This window comes from Macrotis lagotis, chromosome 8 (genome assembly GCF_037893015.1).
Source record: "Macrotis lagotis isolate mMagLag1 chromosome 8, bilby.v1.9.chrom.fasta, whole genome shotgun sequence".
Lineage (NCBI taxonomy): Eukaryota > Metazoa > Chordata > Mammalia > Peramelemorphia > Peramelidae > Macrotis > Macrotis lagotis.
The window spans coordinates 119,215,059-119,222,262 of NC_133665.1; positions in this window are offsets into that span (position 1 = coordinate 119,215,059).

The following is a 7,204-nucleotide window of genomic DNA, read 5'->3' on the forward strand; positions in this document are numbered from 1 at the left end:
GGAGGACAAAATGACATCATTATGTTGGAATCGGGGTACAGTGTGTCGGACTGTGACTATCAGCCCAATATGAACTTGGAAGACTCTACCATAGCTGCCTTTCAATGTATGGAACAGCCTTATATTAAATGGCAAACTCCAAAGGCAAGGACTAGGTTTCATCCTTATTTCCCTAGTCCCAAAATAATCCCTTGAATATTTTTTTTGGTACCAGACCTGAGATTTCATTTGTAGTGGGAAGCCCCTGTAAAGAAATTCCTTTTGCCGATGCAGATCAGCACATCAGAAGTGGAAATTGGTCTTCTTAAGAGCACAACTGTCTCTCTAGCCACTAATTCACACAGCTTCAAAGTTACACATAGTCGGTGATTAATGAATGCATATTTGAATTGAGGTGAATTGAAAGAAAGCCAATAACTTTCCCCTACAGGAAGGAGAAGGGGATTTTTCAGTAAGGACCCATGGGCAATCCCCCAGTTCTTACCAAACCTGTCACAGGATTGCCAGAGTACACATGATAGATAGCGAAGGTCTTCTCGCCCCTCCCCACTGAGGAAATGGAACAGGGTGAAGACAGTTGGATAAACGGAAGTTCTGGGTATTCTTTGTCCAGAAATTTCCTGTCAAATGTTTCACTTCATCTTTAGGAAGGGCTGAGGGGGACCCTTGGGAATTTGGTCATCCAAAACTTAGACTTCACAATCAGGCAAGCCTATGTGTGAATCTTTTCTGTTTGTCCCCTAGAAGTAGTCTAGTCCTAACTAATTCCTCCTCTTAGGGGAAATGAAAATTCTGGGTAAGTCAATTCAGCTCTTCAGAGTCTGAAGAGTGAGGTGGCTGGATTTAGATAATCTCTAAGATCCCGTGCAGCTTAAACATTTAAGAAAATTAAAGCCATTTTGTACTTGTTCCTTAACGAATCAGTCTTTTAAAATCTCCTTTGTTTTATTACTATATCTTTTCCAGGTTTTCCAGATAAAACACACATCAGTGTTTCACCTCTTAGAACAGGGGTGGGGAACCTCCAACTCACAGGCCATGTTGGACTGGTGTTGCCAAGGCAACTGCAGGCAGGACTCAAAATTCAATAAAATAGGAACTTTTTAGGAGTGAATTAATTAAATGTTTGACCAAATAGAGAACATGAATGATTCTATAAATATCCAAGTGGCCCTTGGCAGGAAAAAAAATTCTTTCCCCACCCCTGTCTTAGAGAAAGCTAGGAGGAATAGTAAATAGAATATCAAAGTTTTATATATATATATATATATATATATATATATATATATATATATATATAAATATATATATATATATATATATATACACACATATGTATATAAAATATCAGGACTCTTGCCTTTGATGATTGTTGGCTATGTGATCCTGGGCAAGTCATTTGGCATCTTATCCTCAGTTATCTCATTTGCAAAATTAGGGATGATAACACATCTACCTCACAAGCTTGTTGTGAGACTCACATCAGCTAATATACTCAGAGTGCTTTCCAAATCTTAAAGTGAGATGTCCTAATAATATATCTCATTTTAAGATTTGCAAAGCACTTTGAATATCATATATAGTGCTATGGATAACATTAAGTAATATTATAAAGTGATAAATATACATACAGATATATATCAGCTATTTTTATTCTTAGGGGACTAATACTTTATTTATCTAAGTCAACAAAATTAAATTTCTTTTGTGTAGCTCCTATGGCTATCATTATTAGACTAAAAGGTATTTGTTAATGGCTTTACCAAGTCAGTCTATTGTAGGTGACAATACCTACAATGATACCGATAGTCATTCACTTCAGTTCTATTCCTCCAGGGCCCACTGGCATTTTTCCTTGCTTATAAACCCTGTGTAGGATGGTCAGCAGAGTTAATGGTGAGATAGTCATATTTAAGTATTAAAGCATCATGAAGTGGGGGAAATGCTCCATATTTCAAAGACTGCAGCTCCTCACCTCTTCTTGATCGGTTTTAAAATACAGCTAGAAGGCTAGAGGGGGAAAAAGGATCCCATTCTTTTTTATACTTTTTACTTTACACTTCATGGATCTTTAACCCGTATTTAGAGAAGACTTTAGATTTTTAGGCCCAATAAGCGTACTTGTAATTATATCAAACAGTTAAAAAAAAAAGCTAGTTAATGATGTTCAACATAAGTAATCATGTTAAATAGTAAAATTTAATTTCTTAAAAACTTAAATCCTCATATCTTTTGGAATGCATTGTACTGTAGGATGTCTGAGTAAATTAAATTCTCTCCCGCACACTAAAGCATCAATTTCCTTATGGTAATTATCTGCTAGATTGGATCTGTCAGTAGCAGGGAAGCATGCCTGACATTATACCCTCTTTACAAAAAATGATTACAAAAAATTAAGACGAATGAGTAAAATTAAGGCTGCGGCTGGTAAGCCTCTATAAAGCTCTCATAGATCACTTTACATAAGATACCATTGTACTGGGTACTAAGCTTTTAATGACTAGTCGCATAATGAGGTGAAGTCCATTAGAGAGCAGCAGAGGTAACCGATCACAGAGATAAGGGCTCAAAATGATTTTCAGCCAACTAGAAGCAATTTATTATACACAAAAACACAGCTCTAATGGCAATGTCTGGAGAGCTGAGGAACTTTGGAAAGTTGATAGTTTTCCTTCCTGGATAGTTAAATAAGTATGGCAGAAGCAGATTGTCCACAGCTTTTTTCTCACCTTTCCTACCCATTTTTGTAAATGCTTTAACTTGCTTGGACCTGGAGAAACGATGTTTAAAATATGTCTGGAGACTGTACAAGTATCAGAATTTCCTCAGTATAGTTACCAAGGTCTCTGACCTAATTTCATAAGTCGGTTGGTGACTTTTCCAAGCAATAGAGAATCTCTGGGATTCTCTCAACAGAGGAGATGAAGCATGCTGGTTACATTGAATAAACTGAGGATAACCAGTCAGGCAAATTTGTGACTGGCTGAATTAAGAAAGGTATTCAGTAACTATGATTTGATGAAGCTCATGATTTTTGTGCTAGCTTCATTAACTCAACATTCAAGGGGAAAAGAAACAGTTCATAGAGATACAAGGGAAGCATCCAGATTTCTATAAATGCTCTATCAGTGGATCCATGCAGTCATCAACATGGGATATGGATCACAATCCTTCTTATTCTGCACAATTTTGTAATCATGTTCTTCCCTAAGTCCTCTTTGGAATGTCTAAGCAACATGCTAATAAAAACTTTGAACAATTGGTGGTTTCCAATGCAGCATTATTTAGCCTCCATCTATTATGTGACCAACTCATTCTCTTTTCCAATCACAGATGTTTTTTCCAGATGATACCATTCAGGCCACTTGATATGTACAAGTCATTGGCACTGGGGGTTATATTTGCACCCAACATTATCTTTTGATTCACTACTATTTTGATTGATCAGAGATCATAAAGTTGCATACATGCAACAGAGTCCCTGAAGTTCCCCTTAGGACTCTGACCCAGTAACTGCTTACTACTTTTAAGAAGTCAAGGATTTGGGGTGTCTAGGTGGCGTAGTGGATAAAAGCACCGGCCTTGGAGTTAGGAGTACCTAGGTTCAAATCCAGCCTCAGACACTTAATTACCTAGCTGTGTGGCATTGGGCAAGCCACTTAACCCCATTTGCCTTGCAAAAATCTAAAAAAACAAACAAAAAAAGAAGTTAAGGATGGATGTTTAGGTTACTCAATTATTCAAATTACTACCTAGTAACTCACTCATACAGCACCATCTATTGATATAAAAGATATATTTTTTTTTGAGAATTGCAGAATACAAAGAAGTAGTAAAAAGGTAGAGTAAGATGGGACTTTAGGAGGCATTTTTGCCCAATCCCTTAATTTTACAAATGAGAAAACTGAGGCAAGGTGATTAAGTGATTTTTCCTAAGGTCCAAGATAGGGATAAGATTAGGTACTAGATCTGGGATTTCACTGTTATAAGAAACTCTTGATTTAGAGTTACTGATACCAATTGACACCTTCTCTTCCATTTATAGTCCTAAACAGGTGCATAGAACACTGAGAATTAAATCCTTAACTCAACCAGTATGTGTCAGAGGTGGGACCTGAACCCAGATCTTCCTGGTTTGGGGACTAATTCTATATTGAATATACCACACTACTTCTTCAAGATTATTTTGTCTTCTGTCCCCACAAAGAAATCAACTATTAGCATAAATCCAATAAAAGTTTGATTAGATTATCATGGTTTCTGGTCATTACACCCAGCAAGTAGAATGAAGGACAAAAGGAATGTATCTACACACAGGATCAAATATTTGGATGAAGAGATATCAGAGGGTATCAAAGCTAACTCCTTAATATGACAGATGAAAAAACTGAGTTCCAAAGAGGTTGTGACTTGTCCAAGATCAGATAGGTAGTATCAGAGGCAACAATCGAATCCAGATCTTCTTCCTATAGAGCCAGCACTCTTACCAGTACCTCTACCTCTATTCAGAAGACCTTGATTCACATGCTAGCTTTGCTACAAGTATGGTTTTGGACAAGTAACTTAACCTATCTGGCCTTAGATATTTGCTAGCTGTGTGGCCCTTGGCAAGGCATAACTACAACTCCCCCCCCCCAAAAAAAGAAAAAAAGAATAAAAAGTAACTTCATTTTTCTGTATTTCTTTTTCCACATCTAAATAAATAAATAAATGAGACCATTAAACCATTACAGGTCTTCTAAATCTAGTATGATTTATAAATTTTCTAACATTTACCAAATGGGCAAGAAGGCCAGGATTGCTCTGGTCACTTCTTTTGAAATTCATAATCAATTAGCAAGCTCTCATTAAGTGCTGTAGAGTACATTGGGTCTTTTTTAAAAAATATATTTACATATTTACTAGATCAAACCATTTGTGGCTAACATAATTATATGCTTTTCACTGAGATCTTGATTTGCTAATTAGCTGGAAAAAAGTTTTGATTGGGGTGACTGCTTCCCCAAATTATTAATTGTCCTGCAAGCAGTATTATTAGCTGGAAAAGAAGACCAAAGTCAAGGAAAGAAAGTTCAAGAACTTTAAAATTCAGAGAATTGAGTTAGGGGATTGAGGTGTAAAAAACAGGCCCCCCCATCCTATATACACTGAAATTCTGCTCCAAACTGCCCCATTTCCTCATGGGAAAAAATCTATTTGGAAGGAGGTCATTCAATAAATAACTTCCAGCTATATAGCACTCTAGATTTGCAAACATCTTAACATATATTACCTCATTTATCCTTTTCGCTACCCTGGAAGACAAGTGCTAATTACTATCATTTCTATTTTGTGAATATGGAAACTAAGGGTCAGAGAAGTTGTTACAAACCTAGATCCCATTTTCTCAAAGATTCAGATCCATCTTTGTGTTTCCAAGAGCAATGATTGACACAGTAAACCATAAATCCTCTCACCCTTCCTTCCTTGTTTTTTCCTTTCCTCCTTCCCTTTCTCTCTCTCTCTCTCTCTCTCTCTCTCTCTCTCTCTCTCTCTCTCTCTCTCTCTCTCTCTCTCTCCTTTCTTTCTAAGGCTAGCACTCTAACCACTACACTGCGCTGTCTCCTTGAATCCTATATCCATCCTAACTCCCTCTATGGAAAATGAGTAGATAATCTTTAGTGACAGAAGATACCTGTGAGGAATTTGGCTACAACTATCTGAGCTTTCCTTATATAATTTTGGGGACCATGGCTAACTTCACCCAAAGATATTTAACTATTTGCCTCCTTTCTTAGAATACCCACTCTCTAGGACAGTCTCAAAAGAGAAAATTCCAGAAGTAATTGAACTTTGACACTTGTTTAATTAAACAACCAACTACTCTTAGAATAGAAACACTAAAATTTCTAGCTGACAGTTTTTTTCTTATTGCAGAGTTTTAAATTCCCTGAGGACCAGATGGTCTAGTTACCTCAGTTTCCTCATCTGTAAAATGAAGATAATGATAGTACCCATCTCTCAGGATTGGTGTAAGGATCAAATGAGATAATAATTGTAAAGTGCCTGGTACATCATTATCAATAATGAAGTACCAGGACTGGGCATTAAAACCCAGATTTGCAGACTTCAAGACCAGAGCTCTTTTAATTACATATTTTGTTGTTGCTGTTCAATTGTTTCAGTTGTGTACAACTCTTTGTGACCCTATTTTGGGGTTTTGGGGCAAAGATACTGGAGTAGTCTACCATTTATTTTTTCAGCTCATTTCTCAACAGAGGAACCTGAGGCAAGCAGGGTTAAGTGACTTGCTCAGGATCACACAACTGGTAAAATGTCTAAGGCCGAATTTAAACTCATATCTTCCTGATTCCCAGCCTGGTACTCTATCTACAGGACCACCTTGCTGTCCCCTTTAATTATAATATACTCTCTTCAAGGGACACTTTTTTTTCCATTTCCAAACCAGAAATTTTTCTAGTTATACCTTTCCAGATTTGAAAGAGAGAATTCAGATTAATGCTTACTTGCACATGAAAATTGTACTTATGATAGGAGTTAAATAAAACAGAAGATCATGTCCTTTGTAAGATTTACAATCTAACAAATAATCTAGACAGTTCAAAAAAGAATTTATATAATCATAGGCTAATCAATCGACAAATGCTTATAGAGTGACTGTGAAAGTCACTGAACCAAATATTTCTTTGGTTCTTTGCCTTCTTTTGCTGTTTCCTTCCCAAGCTGAAAGCAAGGTTCCCCCACCCAACCCCTCAAACGTGGATATTCCCAATGCCATATTTGACCACCTTCTGTTCATGATCCCTTGAGGATCTCATTTGATTTTAATTTAATCAATTTACTAAAAATCAACTGCATTGATTTTAATTGTTAACTTCTTTTAAGGAGAAAGCAGATACTAATAAATAGAGGGATCAAGAAAAGTTTCATATTGGAAACAGCATTTTGAGATACCTTTTGAAGAAAACCAGAAATTCTAAGAAGTAGAGGTGAGGAGAAAAAGCATGACAGGAGTGAAGAAAATAAATTTATAAGGATCAAAAAGAAGACTGATGGAGTTCCATTCAAAAGAGAAGCAAGAATAGTCCTTAGGGTTTGGGACTTGGGATAGGAAATCCTAAAATTGACACCTGGAAGGTTGAACTAAGGAGGAAAGACAGTAAAAGAAGAAATTAGGATTTTGAAGCTATCACAGGGAGACTGA